This window comes from Delphinus delphis, chromosome 14 (assembly GCF_949987515.2).
Source record: "Delphinus delphis chromosome 14, mDelDel1.2, whole genome shotgun sequence".
Classification (NCBI taxonomy): Eukaryota; Metazoa; Chordata; class Mammalia; order Artiodactyla; family Delphinidae; genus Delphinus; species Delphinus delphis.
This window is the reverse complement of record NC_082696.1, coordinates 64,059,284-64,084,380: the sequence shown is the minus strand read 5'-3', so window position 1 is coordinate 64,084,380 and position 25,097 is coordinate 64,059,284.

Genomic DNA, 25,097 nt, shown 5'->3' with positions numbered 1-25,097 from the left:
TCTCAAATAATTGATAAGCTGGACTTCATTAAGATAAAAACAATTCTGTTCTGAGAAAGACAATGACAAGAGAATTAGAAGACAAGACACTGACTGGAAGAAAATATTTGCAAAAGACACATCTGATAAAGGGCTATTATAAAAACTATACAAAGAACTCTTAGAACTCAACAAGCAAAAAAACAAGCAACCCAATTAAAAATGGGCCAAAACTTTAACAGACACTCCCTAAAGAAGATATACAACATGGCAAATAAGCAAATAAAAAGATGCTCCGGGCTTCCCTGGTGGCGCAGTGGTTGAGAGTCTGCCTGCCGATGCAGGGGACGCGGGTTAGTGCCCCAGTCCGGGAAGATCCCACATGCCGCGGAGCGGCTGGGCCCGTGCGCCATGGCCGCTGAGCCTGTGCGTCCGGAGCCTGTGCTCCGCAGCGGGAGAGGCCACAACAGTGAGAGGCCCGCATATCGCAAAAAAAAGAAAAAAAGATGCTTCACATCATCAGGGAAATGTAAATTAAAACAATGAGATGAACACTACATGCCTATTAGAACGGCTAAAATCCAAAACACCAACAATGCCAAATGCAGGTGAGGATGTGGAACAACAGGAATTGTCATTCGTTGCTGATAAGAATGCAATATAGTACAGATACTATGGAAGACAGTTTGGCAGTTATTTACAAAACTAAACATACTCTAACCATGCAATCCAGCAATTGTGCTCCTCGGTATTTATGCAAAGAGGTTGAAAAATTATGTCCACACAAAAACTACACACAGATGTTTAGAGCAGCTGTATGCCTAATTTCCAAAACTTGGGAGCCACAGAGGTCCTTCAGTAGGTGAAGGTTAAACTATGACACATCCAGATAGTGGAATATGATTCAGCACTAAAAAAGCAATGAGCTGTCAAGCCATGAGAAGACATGGGGGAAACTTGGATGCATATTATTAAGTGAAAGAAGCCAATCTGAAAAGGCTATACACTATACGATTCCAATTCCATCACGATTCCAATTCCATTCCAGGAAAGGCAACACTATGGAGACAGTAAAAAGATTAGTGGTTGCCAGGGTTGGAGATGGGGAGGGATAAACTAATGGAGCACAGAGGATTTTCAGGGCAATGAAAATACTCTGTATGATACCATAATGATGAATACATGTCACTATACATTTGTCCAAAGCCAGAGAATATGCAACACTAAGAATTGACCCTAAGTTAAACCACAGATTTTGGGTGATTATGATAATGTCAACTTAGGTTCACCAATGATAGCTGTTAACATACCACTCTGGTGTGGGATATTGATAACAAAGGAGGCTGTACATGCGTGGGGACAGGGAGTATATGGGAAGTCTCTGTACCTTTCACTCAATTTTGCTGTGAACCTAAAACTTTTTCAAAAATTAAAGTCTCAATAAGAATATAAAAAAGTCTCATCTAAATTTTCTAGATTTTTTTTATTTTCAAATAATGTTTTTGTCTCAGATAATGAAGGAAGAGTCAGAATCTTTCCAACGCTGGCAAAAACAAGCAAACAAACATAAAACTATTATTTTCATTGTTAGTAATTGAAAGACTAGAGTCACAAAGATGATTTGTCAATTTCATTCTCTACCATAAGTTATCTACAAGATAAAATCAGAGTTTATATGCTTGGGTTATTGGCATGTAGTACCTGCTCTAGCATTTAGGTCACTATCTCTTTCTGACAAATACATAAATAATTTAATGAGCATTTAGAGGTCAAGTTTACAGATCAAGTATAATAAAGATAGTCTAGTGCTCAGAGAAGTTTGAGATCAAGCGAAGTAAGGGTAGCAAGGGCCCTTCTGTTTTCCATAGAAGTTTTATATTTTCCCTACTTCAAGGTATAGAAAAGAATGTGTATTCTATTGCCTAAATGGATATAACGGCACATGGGGAGTGCGGGTAATAGTGAATGCTTACTGTAGTTCCAGCATCCAGAACCTAAGATAGAGTCAATGATTCATATACTATACCACTTAGTGTATTACAGTAACTAATATCAATAGTTTCATTTTCCTTGCTCTCAGAGTCTTTAAAATCACTCAGATCCTCTTAGCACAATTTTCAGTATGATCTTGTTTAATAGTGAATACAATATGCCAATATTTGGGTCATCATTATTCATATAGCCAAGAAGTAGAAACAACCAAAATGTCCAACTGATTAATAGATAAATAAAATGTGACATATCTATAAAATAGATGTTATTTGGCCACGAAAAAGAATGGAGTACTGATCTATGCTACTCCAAGATGAACCTAGAAAACCTTATACTGTGTGAAAGAAACCACTCAAAAAGACCCTTTTGTGTCTGATTCTTTTTATGGGAAATGTTCAGAGTAGACTGAAAGAAGACCAGAGCTGGCCTGGGTATAGGGGCGGGGAAGGGGAATGAACAATAATGAGTATGGGGTTGCTTTTTGGAGGTGACGAAACGTTCTAGAATTATAGAGCAGTTATAGTTGCAAAATTCTGAGACTATACTAAAAATCCATTGAATTATACACTTTAAGTGGTGGAATTATATGGCATATGAAGTACATTGCAATAAAGCTGTTCTAAAAAATGTAGCCTGACAATTTTAAAAGATTACAAACAATGGGATTTAATTAAGTTTTGGTGTTTAATTGCTAATAAGCAACAGGATAAAAACAAAGCTTAGCAAAGGCCATCTCTGCAAATTTTCTAATATCTGTAAAAAAAAAAATTGAGGTCAATTCTCCAATTTTTTAGTATTCTTGACAAACACTATCTGGAAAATTTGATAATTTTTGTTTTGATTTTCACAGTTTTCAGATAAATACAATTCAAGAACTGTATGTTGGTCCCCAAATGTGCTAGGTGCAGTGGTATTTTTCAATTTTAATGAATTTAATTTGTTCAACTTGATTTAAATATGAATATTGATACTCAAGTTTAAACTAGTTTTAAAATGTTTATATACTTGTTAAAACTAGTTCAATAATCTTCTAAGTAGCCCCTTACCCACTTATCCATACTAGGCCTGCTCTTAAATGTAAAGTTGATGAGTTTCATTGAGATTAATTTCTGCGTATCCTAGGAAGCAGCAGAATATAGTAAAACACCTTCCTTTACACTTATCAGGAAAAATATAACATTATCTATATGTTATATAAAATCTCATTTTGACAAAAAGTGTTAATTGCCCTCATGTAGGAAAATTGATGAGTAAAAATTGTCCTGTGTTTTCTTTTACCTGCACTGTAGCAAAAATATTAAAAAGTAGAAAAACGAACTTCTTACATAGTAAGAATATTTTAAATAGTGAATTAATATCAGAACAGTATAAGAAAGAAGGAAAGAAAGAAAGAAAGAAAGAAAGAAAGAAAGAAAGAAAGAAAGAAAAGAAAAGAAAAGAAAGAAAGAAAGAAAAAGAAAGAAAGAAAGAAAGGGGGCTTCCCTGGTGGCGCAGTGGTTGAGAGTCCACCTGCCGATGCAGGGGACACGGGTTCGTGCCCTGGTCCAGGAAGATCCCACATGCCGCGGAGTGGCTGGGCCCGTGAGCCATGGCCCCTCAGCCTGCGCGTCCGGAGCCTGTGCTCCGCAATGGGAGAGGCCACAACAGTGAGAGGCCTGCGTACCACAAAAAAAAAAAGAAAGAAAGAAAGGGATTTATTATTTGCAGTAAACTAAATAATGTCCCCAAAGATATCAGATGCTAGCACCTGGGACCTGCAAATGTTATCTTATTTGGAAAAGATGTCTTTGCAGATGTGATTAAATTTAGGATCTGAAGATGGGGAGACTATCCTGATTGTCTGAGTGGGCGCTAGATGCAATGGCAAATGCCCTTACAATGCGGGGGCAGAAGGAGTTTTGACACAGATGGAGGAGGAGAGGCAATCTGATCCGGGAGGCAGAGACTGGAACGATGCAGACATAAACAAAAGAGCTGGACAAAGTAAAGAATGGATTCTGCCCTAGAGCCTCCAAGACTGATTGTGGACTTCTGGCTGCCAGAACCCTGAGAGAATAAATTTGTTATCTTAAGTTACCGAGTTTGTGTTAATTTTTTACAGCAGCCACAGGAAACTAATACACCATTCATGACTGATCAGTCATCAAATGACAAATGTTTTAGATACCTTCTTGCTTGGAGACAGTAATTCAGATAGATCATTTTAAGAAATTCCTTAAAATCACAAGCTCAGGATTAAAAGAAATCCCCAGCACCACACAGTGCCAAACTCTTACCCAGTCTTTGAATCTGCCTTTGTCCTAGACCCTCAACTTGAACATCTCCAGCAACAAAGAACTCTTATTCCCCAGTCCATATATTCCACCTTTGGACTGCTCTGTCTACTAGAATATATACAATGGAATATTACTCAGCCATAAAAAGAAATGAAATTGAGTTATTGTAGTGCAGTGGATGGACCTAGAGTCTGTCATACAGAGTGAAGTCAGTCAGAAAGAGAAAAACAAATACCGTATGCTAACACATATATATGGAATCTAAAAAAAAAAAAAAAAAAGGTTCTGAAGAACCTAGGGGCAAGACGGGAATAAAGACACAGATGTAGAAAATGGACTTGAGGATATGGGGAGGGGGAAGGGTAAGCTGGACGAAGTGAGAGAGTGGCATGGACATATATACACTACCAAATGTAAAACAGATAGCTAGTGGGAAGCAGCCACATAGCACAGGGAGATCAGCTCGGTGCTTTGTAACCACTTAGAGGGGTGGGATAGGGAGGGTGGGAGGGAGATGCAAGAGGGAGGAGATACGGGGATATATGTATATGTATAGCTGATTCACTTTGTTATACAGCAGAAACACACACACACAAAATAAATAAATAAAACCTGAGTTGAAACCTAGCTTTTCACTCATTGATTAAACCTCAAGAGACGTATTTAACATGTCTAGTCCTTTCCCCAATTTGTGATCCTTCAAAAAATTGAAAACAGCTTCCTAAATCTTCCTTTTTTGAGACTAAATATTTGCAGTTAATTATCAATGTATCATATGATACGAACATTTAATCCAGGCTTTCTTCAAGTGACTTTCCTGGACCTGCAATATCAGTATCCTCTGGAAACACATTAGAAAAGTGAATTCTTATGTCCCACCTCAGACCTACTGAACCAGAAACTGGTGGGCGGGGCCCAGCAATCTATTTGAACAAGATTTCCAGTTAATTGGTACTTGCTAAAGTTTGAGAATCATTATTTTTACCTAACCTACAGTACTAGCCTTACTATAAATGAGGGTCCTGAAATATCAGAACTATTATTATTTTTCTAGGTAAAATTAGGAAATGTTCAAGCTCTTCTGTCACATTTTTGGAGATCAATTTTAAAAGACATGTAAAAGCCTTAAAATGGTATCACCAAAATCCTTAGTGTTATTCATTTCCATTATACTTCAATTGAATTTCGCTGTATGATTTTAGGGTATATATTTTTAAATGCATGCAATTCTCTGTCCAGGAAAACATCACCGTCTGTTCATAAAGGTAATGATCAATTCAATAAGCAACATAGAAAGGGGTACTTTTAAATTTGTAGTGTGGGTAGCAGATGTACCAATAATCACACCGATACATTAACTTCGACACTTAGTGGGTTAATGAACTGACAGCTGTGAAATTTGTAGTGATAATCTGATCATACTCAAGTCAGAAGAGGAATGTGTTACAGAGAGGCAAAGTCAGCCCATCCAGCTCATTGAGAGACAACAAACGTGGTTTCATTGTGTGTGCATGCGCAACATATAGTCATATTCCATTGTTGAGTTCCATCAACAAGTATTCATTGAATTCCAACTCTGTTCCAGACTTGTAAGCACCAGAAATAAAGCAGAAAATAATATGGACAATAATGTCTGCCCTTGCAAATTTTGTGTTCTAGTGAAAGAATATACAATAAATACTTATATTTACTAAGCAAATACTATGTGCCAGACATTGTCTTGAGCACCTTACAACCTATCATAAACCCTCTGACACAAAGTTTGCCAACTCTGCCTTTCAAATATTCTGGAAGACCCAAGGATGAGGGATTCTTTGCCAAACATTTGCTGGATGAATGATGCCCCAAAGTCTACGATTAATAGATATTCCTTTGATTCAAGCCAACTGTAAAATTTGGACTTTCTCATTGGAAAAACACTAGTATGTTCAAAATACATTAAAGGTTTTTGTTTTGTTTTTAAGAAGGGATCTTGTGGATAGCTTCTTTTTGGAGCGACTTCACCCTTAGAAGGAGAATGACCTAAGTGACCAAGTCATAAAAGCAGATTATTCCAAAGCGAAGTACCTAGATGATTCTTGAACATAATCTAGCAAACCCTAGTCTTTAGCAACAAATCATATTTAAGATAATGATTAATGGCTAATGATCCTCAAAGGATAGGTGGGAGATTAAGAGGACAGACGTAAAGGAGAAACAGTTTGCAAAATCCCATACTTATTCCTAAGTACCCTTCTGGGGGACCTCTGATGCGGCGGCCAATTCTCTCCTACATTCTGTGTCGACTCAACAAGGTCAGTGTTGAGTTTCAAAGGTAAAGAAGATATTTTGTCCTACTGAGATGAGAAGGTTGAGCTAGAGAGAGTAAGAAAAATTGAGAAGAGACAAATGAAAACTTCCCAGAAGTGTAGGAGGTAATTTAAAGTGGTGGATGGATAAGTTCTTAAATATTAAATAATAGATTCAGTTTAATGGAAAGAAAAAATGATAACATTGAGCCTCTCACTCCACCTCTTCAGCGATGGCAGTTGCTGGTCTCTAGGTAATACCAAGAATACACAGAGACCACAAACTCAAGCCACCTGCATCTGTGAACAGCCTTGTTTATTTTGGGCCCCCCAAGTTGCTAACACTGGTATCGCGAGCTCTCTCTTCCAAAGCAAGGATAGACTAAATTGCAGCTTTGCTCATTCCGACTTAAACATTTCATTCATCCTCCTCCAGTGGCCTCCCTAATATTACCACTCTAAGCAACAACCCTCCCTTTTGTATTTCTTATACAACTTACCTCTGACGCAATACATCATAGCAGAGTGGCGTATCTCTTAAGCACAGTGTCACATGGACAGGCCTCCTCCTTCATTCTCTGCTCCTGACCTTATCCCTCTTTCCTCACTGTGTTGTACACCAGCCCAGCACCTCTTATCTTCCACTGACAACTACGCTGATTTTCTGTTCATCTGTGCTCCCTCATTCCCATAATCCTTAAAGCAGCCTTCCCTGGCAGCCTCAGACTTCAGTGTTGCTTCCCCATCGTGCTTCCCGAGCACAGTGACATAAAACTATTAGGCACACAATAGGTATTTATGGGATAAAGGAACAAACTCGCTTACCTAGATCTACTGAGGAAAACTGGAGAGCATTTACAGACAGAGAAAGCAAACGTAGGTGAGGAGCCTTGTAACTCCGGCCACTCAGAGAGGGAGTGCTTGCCTAGCAACCCGATCAGGTGCAATCACTTTGGGCTCCGGATGCATCCATTTTAGGTCCTTTCTGCATAGCAGGTTTCTACAGGTCATGAGAAGAAATGCCATGAGAACACTGAGCCTCTCAGGGGATAGGAAGCCAAAGGCAATCTTTCCCTAGTTCACATTGTTATGGGAGCTGGACCTGTTTCAAAGTTAAAGTTGTTCAGTTCTTAGCATCCACAGGAGGAGAAAGGGACTGTTTCTAGGAAAAAGACTAAAAGACTTCAGCAAGCCTCAATGCCCCTAAATGCAAAAAAAAAAAAAAAGCTGAAATACAGAATAGTTCCTCAGAATCTATACTTCGATATTAGATCATAGATGATACATTTAAAGTATTTATTGTAGGGCTTAATCCCCCTCTGAGAGAATTGACACAATCTATCAGCTGTAACTACTTCAGAGTAGGCACCTGGTCAACTAAATTCAATGGCTTAGACATGAGTCAACCCAACTTTCTCTTAAAGCGCATGGTGCCCTGTTCATTTTCAAAGCATTTTTAGGTTACCATACAAACATAGGTAACACAACAATTAGGATCAAATAGTTTCTTGAGCTATGCTCAAGTTATAAGTAATTTATATTCTCCTTTTGAATACAACTTAAAATAAGTAATGAAAGAAAATATGTCTCAAATCATTGGAGATATTTTGGGGGATTTTCAAATTTGGCACTATTAATATACTGAGCTGGATAATTCTTTGTTGTGGGCAGCTGTTTTGTGCCCTGTAGGATATTTAGCAGGAACCCTGGCTGCTATAACTAGATTCTAGTAATATCCCTCCAGTTGTGAGAATGAAAAAAGTCCCAAGTCATTGCCAAATTCTCCTAATTCAGAACTACTGGACTATGGGTACTAAGCTAGAGAAAGTATGGGCTATCATACAACCTTAAGATCCTATAGAAAACAGTGTGGATATTCAAAAAAAAAATTAAGAATGGAACAACCATATGACTAGCTATTCCACTTCTGGATATTTATCTGAAGAATACAAAAAGACTAATTTGAAGAGATATGTGCACCTCCATGTTCATTGCAGCATTATTTATAATAGCTACCATATCGAAGCAACCTAAGTGTCCATAGGTGGATGAATGGATAAAGGAACTATGGTTTATATGTACAATGAAATATTATTTAGCTGTAAAATGGAATGAAATCTTACCATCTGTTACAACATGGATGGACCTTGAGGACATTATGCTAGATGAAATAAGTCAGAGAAAGACAAATACTCTATGATCTCTCTTATATGTAGAATCTACAAAACAAAATAAAACAAAACAACAAGCTTATAGATACAGAGAACAGATTGGTGGTTGCCAGAGGTGGGAGGTGGGGGAGAGAGAAATGGGTAAAAATAAACAAACAAACAAATAAAATTACATCAAAAGAAAATTTCAAAGGATATACATTAAAGATATAGCATTTAACCAGAAGAATAAGAAGTACTCATAGCTTTTAATTTGTAAATTCTCTCAGTAATATTAAATAAGAACTTTGGAAGGGATAGAAATCAACAAATACGTATAAATAAATGAATTAGGTAAGTAGAAGAAACAAAACAAATGATGGAAAAAAATCCAGATTTGCATTAAGCATTCAAAAATACTTGAAGTATTACTTGGAAAAAGAAGGTAGGCAGAAAGTATTAAATACCTAAATTTTTGTTTTATGGCTAATGCAGTAAGGGCATTCACGCTCTTATATGCCATGACATGGGCTGGTATCATTTCCAGTTCTCAGTGTTTTGTCTGGAGTACCTAATCTTTATTGTGAAGGTGATCTGAGTCATGTAGCCAAGAGAGGTGCATGTAAGGAGAGGTGAGGCTTGTAGCTAAGGATTATATGGAAGGATGATGTCTTACGCCAATGGTTTTACCCACTCTGCTCCATTTTGCATGTGTTCACTCTTAACAGAACGCTATGCACTGTTTCAAAGGGAGTAGGAAGGGGGGAGGAGGAAAGTCCTTGCCCTGTTAGTACTCAGGGCTGTCTAGAAATTCTCAACATTGTTCACCTCTGGCACTGCTCTACTTCCCAGTGATTTTGCTTTGATGGTTTAACTTCAGACACTCTCAACATCTTGTAAAGAATTATTAGTGATTAGTTGAAATGACGGTACATGAAAAGGGCAGATGGTACAACAGTAATAGAGGTAATTACTGTTCAGATACTTCATATTGGCTTATACTCTATGTACCATACTTTGCTTAATTTTTGGAATGACAGAACAATAACTGATCACAGAAAGCAAAATTATCTCCACTTTATACAAGAATGAAGATATATCTTCCTAGATTTATATAAATTCCATAATGTCTGCTAAACCATATTCTGACTTTCATTACCCAAGACAAATCCCATTATCTTCAACAAGATGGGCATGCAAGTATTTAAGGGCAGGATGTGTTTCTAAATGAATGAACTGTGAGCAACTATAAGAATGATATGCTTTTATTTTACTGAGGTTTTCTGGTTAGCATAAGCTATAAAGAGTAGCTCAGATGGTTTGCACATGGCATCCAAGCCCCAGATAAGCTTTACTGGAATCAGTGCACTGTGCTCATATTTGTTATTCAAGTAAATGGACCCTGAAAACCATAAGATAAGTAATAAAACTAATAGTGCCTTCATCATTTAGAACTACCTAACCTATTCCTAAACGTACAAACATTTAACCTTTAACGTGGCAGTTCTATATTGTACTATTTAAAAAGTTTTTGTTGTGAAGACATTTTACTATTGTCAGCTATCACTAAAATAATTCTATTTTGGCATTTCACCTCCATGCCATTCATATTTGTGGCCTATAGAAGAACCCCAAGTAACCTCAATATCTAGGAATTTAGGAAAACCAGATGCTTGTTGGGTAACACTAACACATTCCAGAAACTTCCATTTGCCCCACTAGTCATTGTTGTAATCATGCTGTCTCCTCTAGATATACTCATTATATTGGCAAGAGAGACATAAGGAAGCAGGAGCCACAGAAAAAGTGATTTGAAACTCTAAAACCAACAATTCCTTTATAACAACGTCTATCTGGGTTCCAGGAAAACACAGACTTTTAGTTGTGTAGACAAATGACACTAATTTATAACTGGTATTTCTTTAACTTACATTTTAATAGAATTTAATATAAGTTTTACTCAAAGGAAGCCAAAACCCATTGGGGTCTATTAAAGAGGAGCAACTACCCACCAAAAGAGGGTTCCAAGTTGCCTCAGTTGTCGACACTCCTCTCTAGTCTATGGCAGTATTCCTCAGAATTTAGTGTGCAGAAGAATAAACCAAGAAGTTTATTAAAAATGTAGATTCCTGGGCTTCCCTGGTGGCGCAGTGGTTGAGAGTCTGCCTGCCGATGCAGGGAACACGGGTTCGTGCCCCGCTCCGGGAAGATCCCACGTGCCACGGAGCGGCTGGGCCCGTGAGCCGTGGCCGCTGAGCCTGCGAGTCCGGAGCCTGTGCTCCGCAATGGGAGAGGCCGCAACAGTGAGAGGCCCGCGTACCGCAAAAACAAACAAACAAACAAACAAACAAAAAAATGTAGATTCCTGATCCCACCAAGAGATTTTAATTTATATCTTCTGGAAAAAAGCCTAGGATGCCACAATTTAAAATAAATGCCTCGAGATTCTAGTGCAAATAAGTTACAGATGTAGATCAACATTGGTCAACTGACTTGTTTAGAATATAAACAAAACTTCCCAGGGCTCAACACCAGTTCTGTAGGAGAGCATCAGAAATGCCCGCTGGACTAGACAAATGCTTGACCAGAGCACAGACTGTGATTTTTTTCACATCTTACAATAACCCTGCATTAGATTACATCTCTGTGCATGCATGTGTGTGTGTGTACAAGAAGTCTGTGAACACTTTATGGAATTGTGAGACTGTTGATCGTTTTATAAGATAAAAAGTGTCAACATCATCATGTAGAATTAAGGGAATGGTATTTATGACAGGAGCAACTTTTTTGGTATACCCTTTAATAGGTTTTTATGGTTTCTGAATTTCTGCAGTCATATATTGGGGGATGGGGGTTGAAGCTTGGATTAACCTGTGGCATTTTTCCCAAAAAAGGGGCTCTTGGTTAAGATATGCTGAGTTGAGAGCAAAAATAATTTAGATACTCCCTTTTGATTTTTAATATAAGGAATAGATAGAAGTTTTATCAAAAAATGAATCATGTTCCCTAAAATCCATTTATCCTTCTTTCCCCACCAAAACCTCTTTCCCTAGTTCCTAACTCACTGCAAACCCACTACTCCGCCTCTTTTCTTCCCTCAAACTCCAGCATTCATAAGTGATCCTTCTTCTTAACTCCACTTACCTACTTTATTGAATAAAATGTTTTCCAGATCTCTAGCTTTTTTGAAACTCTTCTGGCAATGAAAAATGTTAATTATGAGATCCAATCATCTCCTTGTAGCATTCATACTATTTGATCTTTCTTCATAATTTATAACTTTTCATAATCCACTCCTATTTGTAGACCCCTGCTCCATTTTTATTCAAATACCATTCTCATTTAGTTCTCTTGTGCTGCGATTACATTTTTCTTGTCTCTTCTCTAAATAGTTTTTCTTTGGCTTTTTCTACACATTCCACTTGCTGCACTTGGGTAACCAAAATGATGCTCTTGGCTCCAACTACCACTACATGCCATGCTTCCAAAATCTAGGGTTCAGATCCAGACTCTCTCCTGAAATCCAGGTCTACATTTGTAAAACTACATTCCTCCACCTAGATGTCACACTATGTCATTCAGGATCTTGGCAGGAAGCAGAAAGAACACTGAAATGCGATTCTAAAGAGAAATTGATGATGTATAGCAAAGGTGAAAGAAAGATGTTAAGAGATTGAGAGACCAGCTAGAGCTGGAGGATGTTACCAACTACTCCTGAGGGGACAGAAGAGGAACAGTGGTACAGAAGTTCAACCAGTGCTAGAGTCCTGGATAAAAAGCTGATGAGCCACGAAGGAAGCAGGACAGAAGTTTACATAGATAGTCAATACTGTGGTTAGTGACATAATAATTATTATATCTCCACATTAAATGTGTTTTGCAGACACAGCCCTGGTCTGATACTAAGGAAAATTAATCTGGGCCAATTAACTTTCTTTCTGCTAGATAAGTTCAAACTGTGCATAGTAAAAATTGTTAAATTCCGAATTTATCTCAAGGCAATTTATCTGGCATTTGATATTTGGCTTTCTAAAGATAACGACAGATGAACTGTGATAACCATTTTTCTATGAAGTATGCCTGCTACCCTTAAATAAATAACATCAATGCTATTATCAAATTTTTTCAATCAAAAATATCTTCTCAAGGAAGCTTCATATTGAATATTATGAAAATATTCTTTAAACATTTGAATAAACATATAAAACTGTATATAATAAGAAAATGACTGAATATTATAGAATTGCTAAATTTCTCTGCAAGTCCAAATGGAAGGATAATTCTAGGTTTTGATGCTGTAAATCCAATTAAAAGTATATTAATATCTTGCTTAAGCTCTTTAAAGGTAGTTTTAGGGTATATGAAGCAAAATATCTGGTAACTTGGTTCTCTTTACTTTCAGTCAATCTGGAATATTTATAAAATATTCTACACCTGTATTTAATTTGCATATTGATATGGTGATTCATGTTTAAAATAAATCAATCTCTCTTTTTTGCACTTAATATATATTGTACAGATTCTTAACAAATAAACTTTTGCTATGTGCTACACTTGGTAAACACCCACAAAAATGGGTTTTATTATTATTGTCCTTTATACTACGTCCCTTTTTACAGATCTTTCTTCATTTTTCAGTATTTATGCATTTTTTTAAAACATAGGATGGGATGCACTAACAGAATACTTGATTGCGAGGACAATATTTTCTCAGACTTTACCATCCTTAGAGAAAAGAAAAAGAAACCTTCTTCATTCCTCTAGTTTTGGATTAAAAGTAAATAAAAACGGGATTCTTTTTCACAAAAATGTAATTTATAAAAAAGTATGTTTTCATTCCAATTTACTCAGAACCGTAACAGTGAACAAAGACATAATGATTGTCCAAATAAATTGTTTTGTACAGTTGTTTTTTCTTCCTCTGGGATTAACTCTCTTTGAGATTATTCAGCCTGGAAAATGCGGTAATAGCACTTAAAATACCTTACTCGGTAAACCAAACGCACAATTCTGCAGGTGCCTGCAGAATGAGCATCATCATTACCTATCTGCTTAGTTGGTGGGTTTACTTGGCCTTGGCTCTGCTTTCAGAGGCTGGGGGACTGCATGTTTCTCATTAAAATGGAACTATGAAGAATTAAAAGTCAAACATGAGACACAATTTATTTTCCTATGTTATATTACGATGTTTAATCAGGAGAACTTTAACTCATATACTGTATGGTGTGTAATACCCATGAATTAGCCAAATGGGTGGCCCAGGGCACAGAAGAAAAAACATATTTATTGGAGTCCCATAGCATTTTTTAGTCTCATGTGTTTTGATAGATGGAGAACCTAATCACGAGAATTTAACTAACTTGCCCACGTTATCACACAGTTGTTTGGTAGAACTGGGGGTAGAAGGCATGTCTTCTGGCTGCTCCATGTAGAATGTAACTGAGAAGAACATGTCATTGCCTATCTGTCTCTCAATCTGCCCGTGTTTCTCTCACGTACGTGCAAGGCAGAAATTGCGTTCAATGAGGCCAGAACTTCCAAAGACACCATTTTGTCTTTTTTTAGAGATAGAAACCTGTTAATTATAATTCCTCATACTGCTTAGTTGCTCACGTGTTTTCCCTTCTGAGACTAAAATATTTGGGTGCAAGTAATACCCAAGTCTCAGAAGTCACTGATGATGATACAACGAGGCACTTTTTGATGTGTGTGGTGTTTTATGGTTCATAAAACATTTTCATTTGCCTGGATTCAATCATTCTCAACATCTCAACAGGATGACCCTTTTTAATGTAAAATAAATGTAAGTATAACAGCTGTATGTTACTATCAGTTGATTTTTTAAATAAATTACAAATGAACTATAAACCATGTTACATAAATTTCTATTTAATGAATCACAATGTTGTGAATTTTCTTAAACTTAAAAAACCATAGTATGTTAATACATTGTCTATTCAATCTATATAAAATGCATTGTTTGTTTTCAGATTTACAGATTCCCCTATAATATATCTGAGTCCATCTGGAATTCACCACCAGTAGTTTAGGAACCTCTGAGTAATTTGTTATGAACTTGCTGAGTTGTTGAGATTAGGGTGGGGCTGCCTTCACTTTTAAATTCTGTGAAAGATATGTAATTAAGATATAATTCAGTACACAGTTATTAAGAGTTGAAGTCAGTGAATGTTGACAATTGTATAGGCCTCTGTAACCAAGATCCAAAACAAAGCACGGAGTATTTCTATCTGCAGAGAATCTCCTTACATCTCCCACCCCACCTCCTACCAAGAGGCAACCACTTATTTGACTTTTATCATTAGACATTAGTATTGCCTGTTCTAGAACTTCAGCTAAACAAATGATACAGTATATACCCTTTTTCCCCTGCCTCCTTTCACTCAGCATAGTGTTTCTGAGATTTATCCATGTTGTTATATGTATCAGTATTTCATACATTTTTGTTTCTGAGGAACATTCCACACGTATATTTAAACCACAATTTGTTTATTTATTTTCATTTGATATTTAGGTTGTTGCCAGTTCTGAGCTTCTCAGAACTGCTATGGAAATTCATGTACAATTCTGTTAATGGGCTATGTTTTCACTTCTCTTGAGAAAATACCTAGAATTGGAAGTATATGGTCACAGACATGCTTTACTTTATAATTGTCAATTTGTTTTCTAGAAAGGTTATACTACTTTACACTTACACAGAAATGATCACAGTTGCACGTATTCAAAATTCTTGTCAGCATTTGGGTATGTCTGCTGTTTTCATTTTAGCCATTCCAGTGGATGAGAAATGGTACCTCAATTTAGGTTTAGTTTGTATATCTTTGATGACTAATGACGTTGAGCACCTTTTCACATACTTAGCTATTTGTATACTTTTTGTGATATGCCTGTTCCCGTCTTTAGTCCCCTTTTTAATTTGGTTGCTTACCTTTGTTATTATGGATTTGTTGAGTCAACTATGTCCATACTGATTTTTTGTCTGTAAAATCTGTCCATTTCTGGTAGAGGGGTGTTAAAATCTCCTACTGTGATAATGAATTCATCTGATTCTCTCTGCAATTCTATTAGTTTTTGCTTCACATAGTCTGATGTTCTGTTGTTAGGTTCTGCACATTAAGCATTGTTATGTCTTCTTGGAGAACTGAGAACTGACCCCTTCATCATTATGTAATGCCTTTATTTATCCCTGAAAACTTTCCTTGCTTTAAAGCCTGCACTGTCTGAAATTAGTATAGCTACTCTTGCTTTCTTTTGATTAGTGTTAGCATGGTATATTTTTCTCCATTCATTTACTTATAATTTATATATGTCTTTATATTTAAAGGTTTCTTAGAGAAAACATATAGTTGGCTATTGTTTTCTGATCCACTCTGAATCTATTTTTTAATTGGTGAATTTAGACAATTGATGTTCAAAGTGAGTATTGATGTAGTGAATTAATATCTACCATACCTGTTACTGTTTTCTATTTGTTGTCCTTTTTCTTTGTCCCTACTTTTGTCTTCTACTTATTTTTTCTGCCTTCTGCGGTTTTAATTGCACATTTTATATAATTCCACTTTCTCTCCTTTATTGACATATCACATGGATAAACTTCCTTTTTCAACTTCCGTTTTCACAAGAAATTTATCCATTTCGTATAAATTGTCAAATTTATTCACACGAAGTTGCTCATAACATATCCCTTTTTGGAATTTTTGTAGGCTATGTATTGATATGCCTCTTTTCATTACTAATGTTGGTCATTTGTATCTTCTCTCTTTTTAAATTTTTTTGAAAAGTTTTGCTAGAGGTTGATTTAAAGTAATTTTTAAAAGAGAGATTTTGACTTTATCAATTTTCTCTATTATTTCCCCTTTTGTATTTCTTCAATTTTTGCTTTTAAATATTTTCCTTTAGTTTAGCTTCAGTTTGCTCTTATTTTTCTGTCTTAAGGTAAAAACTTTAGATAATCAATTTTAAACATTTCTTATTTGTAAATGTAGGGTTTTAAAGTTATGGATAACTCTCTAAGCATAGATTTAACTGCATCCCACAAGTTTTAATATGTTGTACTTATTATATTCACTCATTTTATTTTCCCTCTGATTTCTTTATTGACCAACAGGTTATAGAGGATGTGTTGATTCATTTCTAGATATTTGTTAAATTTCTGGATCTTATTTTATTAATTTATAGTTTAAAGTCATTAGTAAGACAAAATGCTCTGAATTATTTTAAACCTGTAATAGATATTGAGACTTGCTTTGTGGCCCAGAATGTGTTTACCTAAAGGATTTTATTTTTGCCTACAGTTCTTGTATGTAGTATTTTATTAATGTAAATAAATTCAAGTAAGTTAACAATAGTCAGATTTTTTTATATCCTTACTGTTTTGTTTTGTATTGCCCCAGATTTTTTCAACCAGTAAGGGTGTGGTATGAAAATCTTCAACTATAGTTATTGATGTCTCTTTTGTCTAATGTATATTTCATGTATTTTGAAGCTCTGTTATTAGGTGAGTACACATTTAAGACTATGAATAGTTTTTTTAGTCAAATTTTATTATATGTATCAATATAATCAAAATGTATGGTCAATGGGGTCTGCAGAGTGAAAAAGAGTGACAGATATCTTTAAGTCTTGTCTAAAATTTACATCTTGTCTCTCACTGAAAATATCTAGGAAAAGTTAGTAACAAAGTTCGAAAATCACAAATGCTATTCTCAGACTCCCTGGTATATGTCCCTTTACTGAAAAAACATAAAGAAAAATTAGTTACCAGGAATCACTCTTAGGAAACTCTAAAACCAAGTAAAGTGTAGTGAAATTACCATTTTCAGAATAAATCAATATTTAGATTCAAAAATCCATACCTTCTCAATAGCCTCTTCCAATAAACACTGTGTCTCTGATACTCTGTACGTGTCCAAACCTCTTACTTCTTCCATGGAGCCAAATATATTCTAAAATGTGTTTATAAATCAATATTTAGGGGGCTCCCCTGGTGGCGCAGTGGTTGAGAGTCCACCTGCCGATGCAGGGGACACAGGTTCGTGCCCCGGTCCGGGAAGATCCCACATGCTGCGGAGCGGCTGGGCCCGTGAGCCATGGCCGCTGAGCCTGCGCATCCGGAGCCTGTGCTCTGCAACGGGAGAGGCCACAACTGTGAGAGGTCCGTGTACCGCTAAAAAAAAAAAAAAAATCAATATTTAGGGATCAGACCTAGAATGAGAAAAAACAGTATTTTAAAATATTTTTATGGTTAAATGGTCTTATGTTTGTATCTGTGAGAATGAGTATCCTTTAATCAAATAATCTTCTCCTGGAATAAAATAAAACCCTCAAATAAATATCTCACAAATATGAATTTATTTTAGTTATACTATTGGTTGCAGCATAAAAATACCTACTAAGAATAAACGTCTTAAGAAATGAGAATTAAATTTAATTTTACTATTGAGCTCTCTTTATTCAGGATAATTGTTCATTTTGTATGCTTCAGAATATTATAGTTAACTCAAGGTGATGCTTCTTGACTACTAGTAATTACCACTCAATATTAGCACCTGTGAAGTCAAGATAATTTCAGAAATGAAGAGTTTACAAAGTTCTTCCTTTTTAAGAAATGTTCATTAAGAAATGTTCATTTGTATTTTTGCATATCCTTTTCGGATCACTAATTTCCAATATGTTCAAAAGACACTGCTACCTGTTTTAGAAGAGCAACTTAAAATCGGCATTATTTCCTTAGGTAGTTATTAGTTTTTGAAAAACATTAGATGTTGGTGAACACTATAAAAGGTTTCCCAAAAGCCATAGGAAGCCTCAAGGAGACATAGTCTCTGTTCCGACCAGAATATTTCTAAGTCAAAGAAGCTAAATGATAACTTAAGAGATAATGCATACTTTAAAAAAAATTAGCAAGTGCTTAAGTGGTTCTTTAACATGATTCATTGTTATGAGGTTATGATAGATTATGAAATGAATTAAATATAAATAAGTAAAAATAGTGACATAGCTTTTGTAAATTGCAATTAGTGTCCTTAAATTTGAAAGAGTGTATGAGGTTCACACCTGCAAGAAATCAGGCAGTAATCAAGTAATACTACAAACGGATGATGCTAAAATCCATTCCAGTTGTATGAATTTTTTTTTCAGTGTCCTAACAACAGTCCTTCTATCGTTCCCAACAATTTCATTTTCAGTTAGTTTTTTCATGCATAAAACAAGTTGTACTCCATGATGCAGGTGGGATTCTTGGTCACCCCATTCCTTCTAGTCAACCTGATTCAATCTCAAGGTATAATTGTAAATATCATCTTTACATGAAGTATTCCCTAAGTTTCCAAACTCTTACCAAACTCTATTTTTCCAGAATCTGCAGTATTAACATTTATATATTGTCCCTTAGCATAAATGTTATGTCAGTCAGTGTTAGGTGTAAATATGTAATATTTCACAACTCAGTTTGACCTCAAAGACAAATACTCTGAGATTTCAGTAGCCACATCTCCAAGCACAATGTTGCAATATCCCTAGTTTGACCAGAAGCAACATTACTACTGTAGTAACTTAGACAATATTTTCAATATCTGTAGTTGCAAGGATTATTCTTTTTATTAAGTGGGGATATGTATTCGTATTCTTTCTGGTTTCTGAAAAAAAATACAGAAAAATTGTATCCCTCTTTTAAATAGCAATCCTTCCAATCTATAAAGATAGTTATCCAGTCATTTCTAGGCTATTTTCTTTCTGTTATCTCTTAGATTCTCTTTCTCCTGGTTTTTAGACTATCATCCTACTCCAGGTATATTTTACTCTTTTCAGTTCTCTCATAAAATATGCCTGGGAAAACTGAACATATATTCTCAATGCCAAGAATTGTGAAGGGTGAGGTTTCATCCTAAATACAACTAGCAAGTAACCTGCCATAGTTTCATGGATGCTAACAGAAGATGTGAGATACCTACATCAGAGACAATGGACTTTATTACTCTAAGAGTAGCAGACAGAAACTGATTTATGTTTTCATCAGTCCCCCTTGCTCTCAAAGTCAAAAAAGGTTGACAGGGAGTGGCCCAGATGGATGCTGGGCAGACAGTGAGTTTGTGTTATAGCTGAGGAACACCAAACCCAGGAAACCCCAAACTTCATATTGGGCTACAAACAAACTTTACTCCAGGGGGAAACATTATCTTTGTTACACTGGGCAGAGAACAAACTTGCTCTGTGCTCCAGAAAAAGACACTAATTCTTTCCATCAAGGCTGTTACTTATGCAAACATCCTTGAAAATATAGTTCAGAACAAAAGCTGTTAGGTACTCTACTCTCAATACATCAGACATTTGATTTCGAGTGCAATGAAATTGTGGATACCTTCTAAGATATGAGATAAGTGCTGATGATTCTCAGACAGGAGATATTCTCCCACATGTTTGAATAATATAGTGCTCAGTTCTGATTCTTCATTTATCCCCCTTGCTCTTTCATACACATGACAGTGGCACCTGGTATATGAATACAATAGTATCTTGTCGAAACTTTGGTTGCCAAAACAGAAATTCAGGAGTGCAATTCCAATACGGATCCAATGGGATGATTTCCCATTCAATCCATGCAATCACACAGACATGTTTCACAAGTTCAGTTTTTCAAGAACTTCTGTCTTAGCTAAAGTAAGTGTGAATAGGGCTTGCATTCTAGCACATATCACAGCATTCAAGAGTTCATCAAAATTCTAATTAGCCCTGTAGCATTGAGAAGAATGATGCATGTTACCTGACCAAGAAGACACCTTGGAACCACCATCGGACATTTGATTCATCACGTGAGAAGAATTTTATTTTTCAAATTTTTCACAAAGATTATACATGATTTTAATTATTTTTCTTTGCATTATCTTGATTCCTTCAGAACCCTGGCAGCACAAAGAATATTTTAACACTTGAAAGTAATAAAAATGAATTATATGTATAATCATTTTCTGCTTAAGCTCTTAAATCAGCATAAGGTTAATAGAAGGCTGTAGAGATGGAAAACACATGCCTCTAGGGTGTTAAGCAGGCTGTTCCAATGCAGGATTATTTCTAGTTTGGAAGATTTAAAGCAGTGTTTTAGGTCTCAAAAACTTTCACAGTATGCTTTGGACCTGATTGCTTTGTCAAATGTCTCCAATCTTGTGAAAATATTCCCTGATATTTAATTAACTGAAACCTTCTTGTCTTCAGATATAACCTCAACTGTAATTAGAAATTCATGTGTCAACATTTCTAATTAGTGGTGGTAATTAATATTTATTGAGGGTGCTCAGAGAAGGTGGTGATGTTCTAGACCCTTGAGTACAATAAGAAGAATTTCAGAGAAAAAAACACCATGGCAAAGCACGCTCACAGGGTTTGGAAATGAAAGGATAAGTCAGTTTGCTGATTGTCATGTCACTCCAACATGTAATAACTGACAGTGGAGAAGCAAGCCAGGACAAAAATGGTTTGCCCAGTGTTGTTGCTGTTTTTCCCTTCAAATTTGAACTTCACTTCTCACAATTTGATTATCTAAAGGCTGGAACTAATCAGGATTTATAACAAACTCATTGAGGCAGCTGTTTAGAAAGGAAAATGATGATTTTGGAAAAGCGACAAATACAAATAAGATTATTTTAAAAAATCAACAAACACCATGGACATAGAAAATGTCAAATGTAATAAGTCATAGCAGCAAAGTGTAGGTTCAATATGATATGCTCACACTGAATTTTAATTTCTGAAGATTGTTATCTGACATTTCACCCTGTAGATGTTTATAACATGAAGTACTTTGAGATTTCTTGCATGAAGAAGTATTCTGATGCTGTATAATTTTATTAAAAATTTGAATGGATATCAGAACAAAACAGAGCCAAAAGCAATGATTATTAATATAAACCACATAATATTCAAAACAAAGTTAGATTACAATATAGCACTAAATTCAACAAGATAAATCTAATGGCATAAGGTCAATATTGTATTTAGATCCAAAGATCAAACACACAATACTATAAATACAAGTTTAATGAACCACTTAGGTGTACATATGAAAAGCATAAAAGTACTGGAAGCATAAGAAAATTGTTTTATATAATCTATAATAGAAGGGATAGAAAGATAATTTTAAAATGGCACCAAAATCAACAGCACTAAGGAAAATATGAAAATCTTGATCACTTTAAAATAATACATGTTATGCATGTATACATACAAATAATATTTATATTTAAAAAGTACTGTGTAAGTGACAAGCAGAAAAATATTTGCAAAGTATATGAAAGATATAGGATTATCCTTAAATTACAAAATGCAATTGTTAATTTACAAAAACCCAGTAACACTGAAACAGGAAAAAATTAAACAAATGGAATGTATTCACTTAAAGAAAAAATGCAAATGCACAGTAAGCATACAAAGATGAACGTCTAGTAATTTAAAATTAATCACAAAATTGAAATTAAAATAACCATGAGGATTTTTTTAACCTTTTAGATTAGTACAGGTTAAAAATATTCGAAATATTGTTGTCAAATGTTGAGAACGGACATGGTTACACATGCTATTGGTGGGAGGGTGAAAATTGGTACCGTCATTCTGGATGGACATTTGATTCTATGTATCAGTTCCACTTCTAGGGGTTTGTCTGAGGAGATAATAAACAACTGGCCAAAGAGGAATTGACAAAGACTGGAGTAGTGCTTCTAGCAGTAAAAACTAAAAACAACCCAAATGTTAGTCACAAGGAAATTTAATAAATAAATTATGAAGTGTCCATACACTGAATAATATGCAGCCATATTAAAGGTTGAGAAAACAATGCATTGGTATAAAAACAGCACCAGTGGTATATTAAGTCTGAAGAGCAGATTACAGAAGAATATATATAATCTGATCTAAGCAGTTTTCAAAGTGTGTTAATGGAATATTAGTTCCACCAAAAGGGTTATATGATCTGTATAATCAAGCTGTTTGAGAAATGATGCGTATCTATCCTTTTTTTTTGAGATTTGCAAGGTACCTAAGTGTATTATAGGCTCTAAAAAATCTGTCCACAAAATAATTTTGTTGAGTCCAACTTACTTGCTAAAATTATTTGATAATTTTTTTTTGCACAGTTCCAGCCTAGGACTTTGTATTTCACTTTAGAAAATGTTACTGTGCATGCACAGGAATAAAAATTTTCAAAAGAGATACCAAATTAACGATGGCCATCCTGGAGAAAGGGAGATTTAGAAATTTTAATGTTCTACGTTATACATTTTCCACATACATCATACTTGATTTTTTAAAAACTTGAATATCAGAAAAATACAAGTTTTATGGAGAATTTGAGAGGGAAAATGATCACAATCACAGACTTCTGGTTTAAATAACACCTTTAATGTGACCTTGTAGACTTCCCAATTTAATAGCTGTAGACTTTTTGAAAGTTCACCAATTCACAGAACAGCTGAAACTATACCTTATAGAAAAATTATAACCTGAATCATCAGGGAATTCACCCTAAACATAAAGTCATTGTACCTGAATTGAGAAAATACATCTGTGTCCTATTTTATGAAACGTAACAGTACTGTCAGCCTCCAAAAAGGTATACATTTTGTTTCTTTCCCAATCACATCCTTTCCATCCCATGGTTCCAGTTTTGATACCAGACCAAACTCTGCCATTTCCTATAGCATGCTGTTGGAGGGGAAGAACAAGAATCCTATACTGCACCCACCACTCACACTTTTAAAAGCCATTTGGACACTGCAAATTCCTGGAGACAAAAGTCAAGCACGACGTCGGCCAGTGGTGCTTACATCCTGTTTAAGGTGTTATTTCCACAAGTAAAAGGTGGAGGTTCCAAAAGAACACCAGGGCATTGTGTGAATTGAAGAATATCATGAATGCCATTAGTCCAGAGAATCCAAGAACCCAACAGTGTGGATAGTAGAAAAGGCCAACTCTGTTTAGCAGAGGCCCAAAAGAAACTGCGAATTCAGCTGGTTGTTGTATGAATCTACCATGACCCATTCCTCCCACTAGTGGTTAACTAAAGAGAGACACGAGACAGGAAAAAGAGCAGCCGTACTCTTTTAATTTACCAAACATGGTATCTATGAGTGGGAAAACAAACAAACATGGGCCTTTGAAAAGGGAAAGGGGAATGACATCCTTGTGTTGCCCTCCTATTTGCTCTTGAGGATGGTATAAAAACAAGAAAAAAATGGACAAATGTTTGTCATCATGAGGTGAAGAAAGCCAACCATAATGAGGAAAGAAGGATAAGGTGAACATATCAAAATGCTGGCCCAATTATAGGAAAATAAATAAAAAATGGATGAAAATGAAGCTGGTTAAGATGATGTAGAATTGGAAAGAAGCTGTAATTGTGAGGATGAGAGACTACATTGGATGTGGTAAAGGGCACAAGTGACACTGCATACGGTCATTCATTAGGCATTTGTATCCTGCCTCTAAGACAATGCCAGGGCCTGTTCTGAAAGCTGAGGACACAATGGTCAACAAGATGAAGTCTGTCTAAATCTACAATGTTGAGGATATGAAGATATTCTAAAGTGCAGAAGAAAATCACAGAGATGAACGACATTATATATAGGTGGGCAGAGAAGGGAGAACCGAAATAACAATGATAGCATTCTAACTGTGGAGTGGGGGCAGATGACTGTTGTCCCTGGAAAAGGAAAATTCATAAACATATATATTTTAATGTTTTGTCATATAAATGTTTTGTAAATATATAAAATATGTTCACAGAAAAAATGATCATCTGGGGGCTTCCCTGGTGGCGCAGTGGTTGCGAGTCCACCTGCCGATGCAGGGGACACGGGTTCGTGCCCCGGTCCGGGAAGATCCCACATGCCGTGGAGCGGCTGGGCCCGTGAGCCGTGGCCGTTGGGCCTGTGTGTCTGGAGCCTGTGCTCGGCAGCGGGAAAGGCCACAACAGTGAGAGGCCCACATACCGCAAACAAACAAACAAACAAACAAACAAACAAAAATGATCATCTGTGCTGTCTTGGATTCATTTTTGTATTTCTTAACATTAATCATGTTCTATTTTGGAATAAAATGTGTTAGTTTTAAAGATAAAGTTTAGGGACTTCCCTGGCAGTTCAGTGGTTAAGACTCCACGCTTCCACTGCAGGGGGCACGGGTTCGATCCCTGGTCAGGGAACTAAGATCCTGCATGCCTCGGGTTCCCGCATGCTCGAATCTGCACGCCTCAAGCCAAAAGAACAAACAAACAAACAAAAAAAAACCAGGTAAGGTTTATAACTCTAAGGGTGGAAGAAATGTGACTTAGGGTGAGGTAGCTAACCATAGCCAACAATCAGCCAATAGCTAACAGTCTGTTAGCATCATTTTGGAACACATTAATT